The 14,231-nt window shown below is 50.8% G+C and overlaps 1 protein-coding gene across 5 annotated transcripts in view; it reads right to left on the minus strand.

Moving 5' to 3' along the window:
• Pik3cd (phosphatidylinositol-4,5-bisphosphate 3-kinase catalytic subunit delta) overlaps positions 1–11,714 on the minus strand; it is a 45,167-nt gene extending 33,453 nt beyond the window's left edge. For 4 of the 5 annotated variants that reach the window (XM_076565663.1, XM_076565661.1, XM_076565662.1 and 1 more), the window contains exon 1: positions 11,590–11,714. The gene's annotated coding sequence lies outside the window, so the exon portion shown is untranslated. The remainder of the gene's footprint in view (positions 1–11,589) is intronic. The other variant, XM_076565660.1, reaches the window with a different exon arrangement.
• Positions 11,715–14,231: the final 2,517 nt, after the last annotated feature.

The following is a 14,231-nucleotide window of genomic DNA, read 5'->3' on the forward strand; positions in this document are numbered from 1 at the left end:
CAAACCTGGGGGCCTGGAACCCCCTGTCTCCTCCTTTCCCCAGGGTGGCCGCACCGCACACATATCTCACCATTCCTCTTCAATTGGTGTCATGGGAATGGGCGGCCTCTCCTAGCTTATTGAGGCTGTGTAAGAATCTGGTTACGCTTCATCTTGCCAGTGACTAGCCCCACTCCTGAATCTACTGAGGGAACAGCTATCAGTCAACTCATTAGATGCAAAAAGACATTTATTAATTAGCAGGTTCCAAGGACTTTTAGGAATTGTGTGACAAGACATAAGGAGGGGGAAAAAAAGGATCAAACGACACTTCACAGTATCACAGCAACCCAGGGCTGCAGATAGGAACTACCAACTTCCACCCCACTGGGAAGGCCTGTTCTAAACAACGTTATTACTGATAACAAAAAGGAAAAGAAATGCCCAAATTGGCTCTTTGGTTCAATAGAAATGCAAATGAAACCCACAGACATCTGGCAAGGCACATGATACCTATAATGACCACGCTAGCAGGTGGAAGCTGTACAATTCCACATCCTCAGCTCCCTGACTGCAAACACAGAGGGATCAGTCATCCAGGTTTAAAGATGGAAGGGGAGACAGAGAGCGCCAAGGTGGTCCCCAGTGGGTCCAGAGGTAGCACAGTAGCCCCTTCCAGAGGAAGCCGGGTGCTTCCTATGGCATCTCATGGGCATTTCCTATGTGACAGAGTCATACATCTATGTAGTCCCCACCTGGGAAATCAAGCCTACATTGATTTTTATTTTGTCATTTTTCTTATTTGTACTATCCAAGTTTTTATAAGTAACTTGCATTAAAGTTTGTATAATAAAAATATGTGCTATACATGTACAAATGTCACTAATGACTTTATAACTATATATATATAACATACATATATATTATCTAAAATACAATATAGAAGATCTCAGTCTGTAAGTCTTAGAAGATGTGGTCACTCCAACCTCCACATCCCTATGATATTTAGTATCTTTTAAAATTGCAAATTCTCAAGGCAGGCTTGGTGCTGTGAGTCTGAGGCTAAATTGACCCACACTCCAGGTCGGCTGAGGCTACATAGTGAGACCTCTTCTCAATCCCCCCTCCCCCCCCAAAAAAAACCCCTACAAATTCTCAATTTCTCTCTTTCTCTCTCTGTGTATGTGGGGGGGGATGGGGTTGTGTATGGGGTAAGGGAGATGTGTATGGGATGTGTGTGGTGTGTGTATGTATGTGTGGTATGGGAAGCTATGGAGTGTGAGGTGTGGGGGAGTATGTATGGAGTGTGGGGTATTGTGGGGGTGGTATGTGGTGATATATGGTGTGTGTGTGTGTGTGTGTGTGTGTGTGTGTGTGTGTGTGTGTACACGAGCTGGACATTGGTCCTGCTCTCAAGGGCCTTGGTTACTTGATGGTTCTCACAGAGTGAGCCTTGAGGCTGGCTATGGACACTTAGACCTTCCTTCCTCATAATCGCCTGAGACCCCACGTCTCACATAACTCTGCCCACTGAGACAAAGGAAGAAAAAAGCCTTGGGGACACATCCCCACCCCCACCCCGCGCATACTCCATCCCATCATTTATCATGTATGCCCGTCTCTCCTTGGCAAGAATCCTGTGCCTCCTTCTTTCCTCTGAGCAGGTCTCTAAGCCATTTCTGCCCTCAGAACCTGTAAAAAATCAGTTCAGTCTCTCTTTCGCAAGGACTAGGCATGGCCTTGGGGGCATGGTAGGCAACCTCATCACCAGGGCCTGGTCCATCAGGCTGCTCACAACCACGTGGAATTCCAGTTTCAGTGGTACAATGCCCACTGTCCTCCTCCAGCACCCAGAACATGCGCAATGCAGACAAACTCATGTGACACACATAAATCAAAATAAGGCCGGGCGGTGGTGGCGGCGGCGGCGCACGCCTTTAATCCCAGACTCGGAAGGCAGAGGCAGGCGGACCTCTGTGAGTTTGAGGCCAGCTTGGTCTGCAGAGTGAGATCCTGGACAGCCAGGACTACACAGAAAACCCTGTCTCGAAAACCAGAAAATAAATAACTAAGTAAATCTCTCTTTGAAGAGATCTATTCCTTGAGTTGAGGAGATGGCTCTGTGGGTGAAGTGTTTGCCTCACAAGTGCAAAGATAGAGTCTGGATTCCTAGAACCCCTGGTAAATGACGGGATAGCATTACAGACCACTCTGTGATTTCAGTGGGCACAAGGCGGATACAGGGGATCCCCAGAGCAAGCTGGCTGGCTAGACTGCCTGATGGACAAGCTCCAGGTTCAACTGAGAGAAGCTGCTTTAAGGAATAAGGTAGAGATGGAAGATGGTTGACATGAACCTCAGGTCTCCACAGGGACGCACGCACGCACGCACGCACACGCACCCATGCCCACCCACCCACCCACACGCACACACTCACACACACAAACACACACACACACACACACACACACACACACACACACACACACACACACACCTCCCCTCATCCCCATACATGAGAACTTGCATCTATACACATGCACACACACCACATACACATGAGAGGAGAAAAAACTATATATTTCTTGTCAAAATTCTGTCTCATATTCATACGATTTTTTTCATAATCCTCATGTTTTCAAATGAAGGTTGAAGTCACTGCTGGGAGGAGAGGAAGCCACAGAAGGAAACATAAACATCTTTCTGGAGTAGCAGTTTGACTCAAAAGTAGGGAGAAATATTCTTTATAGTAAAATAAACATGCGCACATCATGGAAGAGAATGTAAAATTGATGTCAGTGTTAAAAATAGGGCTTGAAGCTTCAAAGCAAGGTCATGGTTGGGGTGGGATGCTGCGGACTGGAGTTATACATCACATCTCCTCGGCCGGAGGAGTGGGTGGGAAAGTCGGAGGAGAATGGTCCATGTGGGTCGAGGTGACTTCTGCCAGCGGCCCGGCCATTTCCCAGCCACTTCCCCACAAACCCAGTGCACAGGGATCCTGGGGGCCATTTTTGGAGTCCTCTGGCCCTACCCAGAGGCACTGACTTGTGCCGGTCACAGCTGTACAGAGCTCAGTGGATCGTCTCAGACACTTTATCACAGTTGTGAAAAGCTGATATTCACACCATACCACACAAGCAAGCAAGCTCCAGCCATAACTTGTGGCCTGGACACCTGTCCCTCGAAAGCCGTTCCCTCCCAGAGCATGGGCCTCTAAGATTCAGACATCACATGCAGACAACTGGAGCTTTGCGTGAAGCCCATAACCTGCTACAGGATTCATTATTTCTGATTATCAGCACAAACCAGTGAGACACTGTCAATCTCAGTATTCTAGATGAAAGCCTGTTGGCGTAAGCACTCATCACGTTCACATACATGTTAAGAACCACCAGCTTCTTGCTAAGTAGCCCAGATCAGTGTCGAACTCACAATCCTCTTGCCCCAGCCTCAAGTGCTAGGATTATAGATGTCTGCCACTATGCCCAGCCCATCTGTCCAATTCTTTTTAAAATGTTCAAATTACATTTACGTGTGTGTGTGTGTGTGTGTGTGTGTGTGTGTGTGTGTGTGTGTGTGTGTAGGTGCGAGAATGCCACAGAACAGGATAGAGGTCAGAGGACCTTTAGGAAACTGTTTTCTCTTTCTACCATGTGTTTCTAGGGTACAAACTCAGGTCGTCAGGCTTGGCAGCAAGCATCCTTAGCCACTGAGCTGTCTCATCAGGTCCAATTCTTTCTTTTTCTTCTTCAATGCTGGAGGGATCAAGCCCAGGGTCTCAGGCCATGTGAAGCCAGTGCTCTACCCCTGAACTTAATTGTGTAATCCAAAGGTCTTGCTTTGAACACTAACACGAAGCTGTTTACATTCATCTTTGCCAAGCACAGCCCACCAGACACCTGAAACCTCAGGCAATGGCAATGTCTCAGAAGCGGCCACTTGTTAGATGTGCCTCATTTAGCTGAAAAACAAACCACACTTCATTGGCTTCCAAACGACAGATGAGTTACCTCATTCAAATATTTGTCTCGCCACACAATAGGGAGAAAAGCTCATGGAGTGTGATTCACCCCTGACGAGGGAGCCCTCAGAAGGAAGAGGCCTGAACTATCCTTTTGTTGACTTTGAAAGTGGAGGATATTTATTTATTTATTTATTTGGAATTGTTTTTAGACCAACAAGTAAGGGGAAAGTGGGGGATTTTGGTAGTCTTCCCCCTAGAAGAACTGTCTCAGGAAGCAGGTTATCTGAGACCAATATCCTGGTTGTATGCACTTCCTGAGCAGCAGCAGGTCAGCCTCAAGGAGGAAGGAACACCTGTGCATGCATTGCGTCGTCGCCCACCCCGCCCACCTGCTTTGGTCCCCACTTGAGGCTGCCCTGGGCCACTTGAGATGAAAGCAGGGGGCCGCTTCATTCTAGGAGGCTTCAGGAGCTGGAGCGATGGTTCAGTGGTTAGGAGCACATACTGCCTTTGCAGAGGACCGGATTGCAGTTCCCAGCAACCCTGTCAGGCTGGAGCTCCAGCTCTGATCTGATGCCTCTGGCCTTTGAGGGTACATCACCCCCCATACCCACCCCTCCCACACACAGTTAAAAAGTAAGATCTTTTAAATATAAAATTAAGGGCTTTAGGTGGGTTGGGGGTGTGGTTCAGGAGTAGACAGGTTGCCTAGAATGTACAAAGACCTGAGGTCTGTCCCTAGCAATGAAAAAGTGTAGGGGAGTGCGTCAGTAATTACCACCATGGGCAAAAGGCCAGGCTGGTGCCCAAGTCCCAGGATCTGCTGTCCAAAGTCTCTGGGTCATCCACAGGGCTGCCTCTGTTTATGTTTTGTTTGTTTTTATTTTGAGACAGGGTTTCCTATAACCTAGGCCAGCCTTGACCTGGTTATGTAGCCGAGGGTGACCTTGAACTTCTGATCCTCCTGTGTCTGTCTCCCAAGTTCTGGCACTACAGGAGTGCACCACTTTGCCAGGCTTATGTGGCAGTGGGAACGAGCACAGGGCTTCCGGCATGCTAGGCAAACACTCCCAACCATGCCACCGCCCAGCCCTGACCTGAGCTTCTCAAACCGCATAATGGAGTGTGAGCATGCAAAGAGCAGAACAGCTCCCAAGATGAATTTGCTCTTCACAAGAGCCATTCATAATTTTTATTTCTATTTTCCACACCACAGAGGCTGCAGGACCACAGGGGACCCAGGCTCCCAGAGAAACAGCTCAAAGTTCATCAAAACCCTTCACCTGCTCTGTGAGGCACACCTTGCTGGACCACAGGTCATTCATGTGCCTCAGAGCAACCACCATCCAAAACCAGCCAGATGGGCAAGGGCTAACCAAGAGGATGGTCAGAAAGGCTTTGCTGGCTCTCCCTCCAAAATCATCGACCTCCTTGGCAGCTGATGCCTCTACATAAACCAGCCTTGAACTCAGAGATTTGCCAGCCCCTGCCTCCCAAGTGTTGGGATTAAAGGTGTGTGCTACCATGGCCTGGCTTTAAAGACCCTGTTTTAAGGGAATAAGAGAGAAAATGATAGAAGAAGACAGTGTCCTCTTCTGGCCTCAACATGTGTTCACATGGGAGCGCGCACACATACACACACACACACACACACACACACACACACACACACACACACACACAGAGGCCAAACACAAAAGCACATGCCTAGCTGGGCATGGTGGGCACAGCCTGTCATCCCAGCCCTTGGGAGACACAGGCAAGGAGACCAGGAGTTCAAGATCATCCTCAGCTATATAGTGAGTTTGAGGCCAACCTGGGCTACCTGAGACCCTGTCTAAAAGGTGAGGCTGTATTATTCTCTATTACTGTAGTACATACAGTATACAGTAGTACCTAGAGCTGTGTCAAGTTTATAAAAACAAGAAAAGCTGTTGGGTGGTAGAGGGGGGCCAGTGTCATGCTTGGATAAAGGGATCCACTCTCTCTGCTACTTTCCAGACATTGTCTGTCTTGCTGTGTCTACCCCCTCTGCCCATTCATGACATTCTAAAACCTGATAAGTATTGCCATACCACTGTCTCAGCAACTGCCTCTAAGGCTCAGGGTTCAGCAGCTAACCCAAGGTCACTCAGCAGGCTCAGTGGTTAAGAGCACATCCCGCTCCTGGAGGGCACCCCTTAGGTTCCAGAACCCATGCAGGGTGACTCACATCACCTTAACTCCAGCTCCAAGGAAATAAGATATTTAACATACAATAAAAATAATTTTTTGACACATGGTCTATGTAGCCCTGGCTGTCCTGGAACTCACTCTGTAGACCAGGCTGGCCTTGAACTCAGAGATCCACCTGCCTCTGCCTCCTGAGTGCTGAAATTAAGGTGTGTGCCACTACACCCCACAAAAATAAGTAGTTTTTGTTTGTTTGTTTGTTTTAAAGTAGCTGAGGCTAAAACCCAGTTCTGGGGAGGGGATGCTACTCAGAGAGGGAGCTTGTCTCACAGATGAGCCTGGGTTCCACACTGAAACAAAAAAAACCCAGCTGTGACTCTGAAGACAACATCTTTGCTACTGTGTGGAAATCCTGCCCTGCCCTGCACGCCTGGCCCCGAGCAGATATCTTCCTTCTCAAAGTCTCAACATGGCTCTGCTCTCCCTTCCTAGTAAGAACACTGCTCCAGCTTCCACAGAGAAAAGCAATGTCCCATCTAGGCCAAGAGAGTGGCCCGGCACTGCCAGGGCCCCTTGGGAGCCCATGACCCGCCACGTTCCCCCTCGCTTCCTTTGGGGTTCAGTAATGGGGGCTCTCCAAATCCCTTCCAATACCACGAGCCCCATCTCATGAAATCTTTGTGTCAGGCAAATTACGGTCCCCAAGGAGGATGTGGGGACTCGGACTCAAGTGGCAAAACAAAACAAAAACAAAAACCCTGCCAGTCACCTCCTCAGATTGTGAAGAATGCCCCAGCCAGCAGGTGCTGAGAAGGAGAGAGAGAAGGGAAGTGTGTGGAGGGCACCCATTCTTCCCAGGGGTCCTAGACATCCTCTGCAGAACTGACTAGAAAGCTGCTGCCAGTCACAAAGCCAGAGAAAGGGAAGCAAGAGGGAGGCTTGGGAGGGCAGTGCAGCAGAGAGCACTGGAAACGGAAATACAGCCTGAGGTCACCCTGCGTAAGAGGCAGGACAGAGTCGGATGAAGGCATGTTCTTGGAAACTGTGGACAGAACACTCCCTTTGCACTGGTGAGCTGGTGAGCGATCCCCTCAAAGCTTTCCATGGGCACCTTTACCCTAGAACCTCGCCACTGATTGAAAAAAAAAATGTTCGTGTTTAGAAGCACATTGAGTATGAGTGTGTGTGCGCGCGCATGCGTGTGGGGGGAAACAGATGACGACCTCGGTGCCATTCCTTGGCAATGCCGTCCACCTGCTTGAAAACAGGGAATTATTACTCAGGATTTTTAATTTTTGCCAGGTAGTGATGACGCACGCCTTTAATCCCAGCACTTGGGAGGCAAGCAGATCTCTGAGTTTATTAAGGCCAGCCTGGTCTACAGAGTGAGTTCCAGGACAGCCAAGGTTACACAGAGAAACCCTGTCTCAAAAACAAACAAACAAACATTATTTTTGATTTTAAAAAATGTATGTGTGTCTGTGAATATATGCTGTGTGTTGCAGTGTGGTAGAAGCCAGAAGGGACAATGGATCCTCTGGAACTGGAGTTACAGGCTGCTGTGAGCTGTCCATGGTGGGTGCTGGGACCCAAACACTGGTCCTCTGGAAAGCAGTAAATGCTCTTAATTACTGATCCATCTCTCCAGAACCCTACTATTTTTTTTTGGCGGTGGGTGGTGGTGGTGGTGGTGGTGGTGGTGGTTTCAAGACAAGGTTTCTCTGTGTAGTTTTTGGTGCCTGTCCTGGATCTCGCTCTGTAGACCAGGCTGGCCTCGAACTCACAGAGATCCGCCTGGCTCTGCCTCCCGAGTGCTGGGATTAAAGGCGTGCGCCACCACTGCTCAGCTAACCCTATTATTTTTTATGTGTATGACGTAGGATGTGGCACAGCACACGCACGGAGGTCAGGACACAACTCTGTGGAGACAGTTTCCTCCTTCTACCTGTACGTGGATTCTGGGCCATCCTGCTTGCATCTTTGGGCAGCGAGCACCTTACTTGCTGAGCCGTCTTGACAGCTCAAGACAGGGTTTCTCCTTGGTAGGACTTGCCAACTAGGCCCAGCTTGCTGATCAGTAAACCCCTAGGGATCTGTGCCTGTCCTTGTCATCCCAATGTGGGACTGTCACACACACGAATTTCTTTCTTTTCTTTTTTTGAGACAGGGTTTCTCTGTGTAGCCCTGACAGTCCTGGAACTCACTTTGTAGACCAGGCTGGCCTTGAACTCACTGAGATCCACCTGCCTCTGCCTCCCGAATGCAGGGATTAAAGGTGTGCCACCACAGCCTGGCTTGTTTCTAAACGTGGGTTTGGTTCCTTGGCTAGAACTCAGGTAAAGTACGCTCTGCTAAACTATCTCCCCAGTTCCCAAGAAAGGATCTTTGCATACATAAGCTAAGAATCTAAAAAGGACTTCCTCCTGAATTACCTGAGTAGACCTATGCAGGGACAAGTGTTCTTGACAGAAAAAGGGGGCTGGAGAGATGGCTCAGCAGTTAACAGCACTGGCTGCTCCTCCAGAAGACCCCAGTTCAATCCCCAGCACCCACATGGCAGCTAACAACTGTCTATAACTCCAAGATCTGACCCCCTCACACAGACATACATGCAGGCAAAACATAAGAGTAAATAATTTTTAAAAATAGAAGGAAAAGAGACAGAAAAAGCCACAAAGATGGGTGGAGAAGGCATATGAGGACAGAGGCAGAGATAGGAGGAATGGAGTCATGAGCCAAGGGCCACTTGGAGTCCCTGGCAGCTAGAAGCGGCAAGGTCTCCCTTGGGGTTGGAGATGGTACGAATGGACACACTGGGACCCTGACTTCAGACTTATGGTTCCAGAATAGAAATCTGTTTGTCTGAAGGCACAAAACTTCTTTTCCTTTGCTACAGCAGCCACAGGAACCAACACAGCATCCCAATAGGACCTAAATTCCCAAGCAGGCTGCCGCCCCCGGCCCCCTACACTGGTTCTGGGCCTCTTCTCTGTTCCCCCCTCCCACGGCTCTCCGCCCACCAGTAGTGGAGCTCCTGGAGCTCCACATCCATCAACCGACTGCAGATCACACCCAGCACAGGAAGCCAGTGCCCCGTCTAAAGCACCCCTCTCCAGCAGCAGCCTGACCCTCACCCGTCCTCAAGGCTTTGAGGGTTTGCATGCATATTCAACCGGAAGGGGAACTTTCTTAGGCCCCAGGGACATCGCCGGAGGGTTGGGGGGGGCGGTGCAGAGTGGGTCATATTTTGGTTCACCCCACAGAAAGTCACACACAGTGTGTGGCTGCGAAGAAAGAGCAGGGAGGTTCCCGGATTGATGTTTTGTTCCACCTTGAAACTGGCAGCATTTCTGATATGATGGCTGGGGATTTCCACCAGCCACTTCAATGACCATTCAGTGTGAGGGCTGAATGCAGGACCAAGCAGAGATCGGCAATCTGCGCAGTTTAGCTGCTTTCTGAGGCGCTGTTTCCAGAACAAAGCTGGTGTTTTCCTCACTGCCAAAGCAAGCCTGGCTCCTGCTGTCCTCCAGGCTGGCAGCTAGTCAGTCATCACTGCAACAGTGCCCTGCTACAGGGCTCTCCTTGCCCATCCTCCAGGGGCACCTGCCTTCGGGACAAGCTCCACCATCAGACCTCCTGGGAAGCACCGGTTCCCTGGGGAGTGGCGGAAGCTTTCCCATCTTAATGGACCCACAGAACGAGCTGGGGAAGTGCCCTCTAAACAAAAATAAGTTTTAAAAAGCAGTCAAAGGGGGATTGCTTCACACATTGCACATCGACTTCCCTCTCCTCCTGTGCAGCTAAGAAAAACACAGCGAGCAGAAGCAGCCCTCACCATCCACAGCCACCCTGGCTTCTCTACTGTGGACCGCTGTCCGTGAAGACCACTGAGCAGGAAGCAGCCCTCACCATCCACAGCCACCCTGGCTTCTCTACTTGTGGACCGCTGTCCCGTGAAGACCACTACCCCCAGGCCCATCCCCAGAGGCCGACGCTCTCCCTACCTGCCTGGTTCTTAGCCCAGTCCCTAGTCCTGGTGGATCTCAGTGAGCCTCGGCACCATGCGGCTGAGGCAGAAAAGGGACGGAGCCCACAACGGACTGCTCTTGTATGTAAAGCGGCTGAGTTTGTAGGGGGAAGTCCCAATGGAGAAGTAAACTGCCAAGAACCCAGGGCCACCGTCAGCAACCCGTGGTGTCAGGAATGAGAACCCGGGGATTAGGTCCTTACTTTCAAAGTCCCCTTGGAGAGTAGTGAGCGGCTCCCTGACTAGAGAACGTGTGTCTCTGTCTCTCTCTCTCTCAACAAAGGCACACTCATTCCACATACAGACAAGACTGTGCTCCAAGTCTCAGAGGTCATTTAGGCACGGGCTTCTTCTCTCCTGACAGTGTGGTAGGATCGCCGGCTGACAGGTCCCTGCTCCCCACAGAGCCTGAACCCAGTGGAAACGGCTCAGAGGACCTCCGATTCCATACAAACTGAAGGAGTTTTAAGGGAGCTGGATGAGGCCCCAGTGTGTGGGCACTTCACACCCTGACATTGGAAAGTCCGTCTCCAGCCTCCACTTCCACCCCAGAGCGTGCATGTCCTTGTCTGCCATTGGTCTCATCCAGGGTCTAGCATCTCTCCGCTTAAGGAAGTATACAGCCACTTTAGCAGCGCCCCCATCCTAAGACCCACAAAGGGCCTTCCCATTCTCCCCTATCTTTTAAGGATGAGGTGCAGAGGAGGAAGCCTAAATAAGAACAGGAAACTAAATTAAAAAAAAAAAAAAAAAAAAGAGCCCCATTCAGGCTGATTTACCGGCAAGAGTATTAAAAAAAAAAAAGTCCGGAAATGCAAAACTGGAGGCGGTTTTGCCGCCGTAACCCCTGCTCAGCTGCAGATCTGGAGAGTGATCTCGCTCGCCTGGGTCCAAAACTCAGCAAGGAGCACACCAGCAGAGAGGGGAGGGAGAGAAGGAGGGCCCAGAAACTTCAGTGTCTGCCGCTAGGCAGCCCTGACCCGTTTTGTGAAGGGGCTGCTGGAAGGATCGCAGGGCCAGGGTGCAGAGGATCTTGACGCACCCCTGTCCCCGCGCCTGGGCTGGCCTACCTGGGTAACCCTGCTCGGGCTCAGCCTTGCCGCGACCAAGCCCAGGAAGCCAGCACTATCCCGACATCTAAAGCGCAACACGGACCCTACTGCCGGGCGGGAGAGCCCTTGGTCCCTCGATTGAGGCGCGCCAGGACAGGCTTAGGGGAGATGCTAGTGCAGGGGAGATGCTGGCACAGGGGACGTCTGGAGCCCCGAGGACAGCTCAGGTCCAGGTCCCAGCAGACCAGCTCCGAAGGGATCCACTGTCCGCTTGCCAGACTCCAGGAGGCGCCCAAAGTCAGGGTGCCGGGACACGTGGGAGAGCCGGCCCTGCGCTGCCCGAACCCCCGACCCAGTCTTCCTCTGATGCAGCCCGGGGGAGCACTTACCCGTCCCGGAGCGGAGCAGCTAGGCCCCGTGGAGCTGGCAGCCCGGAGGCTGAGCGCGAGTGAGCCGGAGGCGGGGCGCGTGGCTGGACGGCCCGCCCACTGACAGCCCGCACACTCCACTTCCCACTTCGTTTCCTTTCTACAGATAACAGGAAAAACAACTGGTCCCCTAACCCCCTCCCTCACGCCTCACCAGCCCCGCCCCCAGTCCTGCGGTCCCCACAGGGACAGCATTGCAGGTGCCTCTGAACCATGCAACAGCTCGCACTGTTCAAAACTAAAGTCTTCTCTTGATGCAAAGGCACACAGATCTGGAGAGCCAGAAACACCATGGTCACTCAGAAAACAACAGAACAAGAACAAAACCTTGACAGGCCCGGATCTCTACAGGATGAGTGACTGCAGTCCTAGGCACCCAAGAAGTTAGTGCAGGCAACCACGCAAGAAGGAAGCAGCAGAATGACAGCCTGGGAATCTCAAAGGTCCTTTAAGAACATTAGGTAGCCGGGTGGTGGCGCACACCTTTAGTCCCAGCACTTGGGAGGCAGAGGCTGGCAAATCACTGAGTTCTAGGCCAGCCTGGTCTACAGAGTTCCAGGATGGCCAGGGCCACACAAAGAAACCCTGACTCGAAAAACAAAACAGTACAGAACACTAGGTAGCAGCTGGGCATGGTCCAGAATGCCTTTAATCTCAGCACTTGAGAGATCGAGGCAGGTGGGTCCCTGAGTTCAAAACCAGCCTGGTCTACATAGTGAGTTCCAGGACAGCCAGGGCTGTATAAAGAGACCCTGCCTCAAAATAAGAACATCCAATGATTGGCTGGGTGTAGTGGAGCTTGTCTTTAATCCCAGCACTCCAGAGGCAGAGCCAGGCGGATCTCTTTGAGTTTGAGGCTAGCCTGGTCTACATAGTGAGTTCCAGACCAGCCAGGGTACATGGTGAGACTCTGTCTCCAATAAATAAACAAATAAGTGAATGCAGTGGACAGCTAGGCTTCTCTCATAATTACCATAACTTCCTACTTTTCTGGGATCATGTGGGGAGGGTGAGCCTGCATAGTTGATCCCCTTCTGTTCAGGAAGTAAATCATCTATTTTTAGTTTTTTGTTTGTTTTTAATTTTTGAGACAGGGTTTTTGAGACTGGAATTCATTCTGTAGACCAGCTGGCTTTGAACTCAAGAGATCCACCTGTGTCTGGCTTTTGAATGATGGATTTCCCGGCCGGTGCCACCATGCCCAGAGGAAGCTCTTCCTCTTATCATTAATTATTTTGGTGCTAGAACCTGGTGTTCGGCTGGTACAGCTCGCCCCTGCGAAAGCCTCATTCCTGGCTCTCCAAACCCCAACCTCTCAGAAAAACCACCAGAAGTTCAGGTCTGCCTTCCTGGTGATTGCGTCGGCTTCCTCTGAAGCTGCCAGCTCAAGTCCCCACACAAAGCCTTATAATTGAGCACAAACCCAGCTTGTGGAGGACACATCACCACCCCATGCCTACAGGGTATTTAAGTCCCCTCCTGTAGATCGGCCATGTGATTTTTCCTGCCCTTCCCCCCCTCCTTGATCTCTGGGGCTAGAGGAGTCACTCGGGAGATGCTTTGCTCAGAATTAACCTGGTCTCTTACTTTTTGAATTCAGCTTGATGTGGCTTACTGCGTCAGTGGAGAAATGATTATTGGGGTACAGAAAACCTATTACCTGGGGCCTTCAATGTGCTAAGAATCGGCTCTACCATGAAGCAGCTTTTATTGTTCCTATGAACAAATAGGACAGATGCCCCAAGTCTCAGAGGGTATTTGGGAGTGGGCTTCTTCGGGTTCAGGTGCGGAAGCTCCACTGTGGTGGAGCTGAAGGCTGGCAGGTCCTTGCTCCCAGCCTCTCTTGAGACGGAAGAGTCAGGACCAGCACCAATCTGGATCATCAGACACTGCTCCATTTCTGTCTGAGAGGAAAAAGGACTTGGTGCGAGTTACTGTGTGGGCCCAGCTGTCTCCAATGGATTCTGCAGGCTCTGGACTTAATTGGGGACTTTCAGAGGAGTCGTGTGCAAGGACAGGTCCCTTTGAGGGGAATGTCAGGTCTATTCTAGGGAATACAGCTGATGTCCTTCTCACTAGGACAGCCAAGCTTATAGCCTCACTTACACCATCAGCCTGAGGATGGCAGAGGTTTCCACCCCAAGCCAAGGAGAACCTAGCAAAGCCAGGGAGGAAGGAAGTGCAGGGAATGTGCCGGCTGAGACCACATGCCGTGCCCACACCTGCCCCTAGGTCTGCTTTTGGCTAGGCTGCGGTTTAAACACTGCTCCCTGATAGAGTTCTTTGTGAGACTGTCAGATGAGGAATACATTTGCAACTTCCAAAATAATTTCCCGGGAGCTTGGAGCTGTGGCTCAGTAGGTAGAGTGTTTGCCTCACATACACGAAGTCCTGGGTTCAATCCCCAACGCCAGATAAACTGAACACAGCGGCACACACCTACCATCCTAGCACCCCGGAAGATCAGTACAAAGTCATCCTCAGCTATATAGCAAGTTCAAGACCAGCCTGGGCTTCATGACACCTTGTGTCTTAGTCAGGGTTACAATAGCTGTGATGAAACACCATGACCAAAGCAACTTGGGGAGGAAAGGATTTTCAAT

The sequence above is a fragment of the Peromyscus maniculatus genome, chromosome 2, assembly GCF_049852395.1.
Source record: "Peromyscus maniculatus bairdii isolate BWxNUB_F1_BW_parent chromosome 2, HU_Pman_BW_mat_3.1, whole genome shotgun sequence".
Taxonomy (NCBI): domain Eukaryota; kingdom Metazoa; phylum Chordata; class Mammalia; order Rodentia; family Cricetidae; genus Peromyscus; species Peromyscus maniculatus.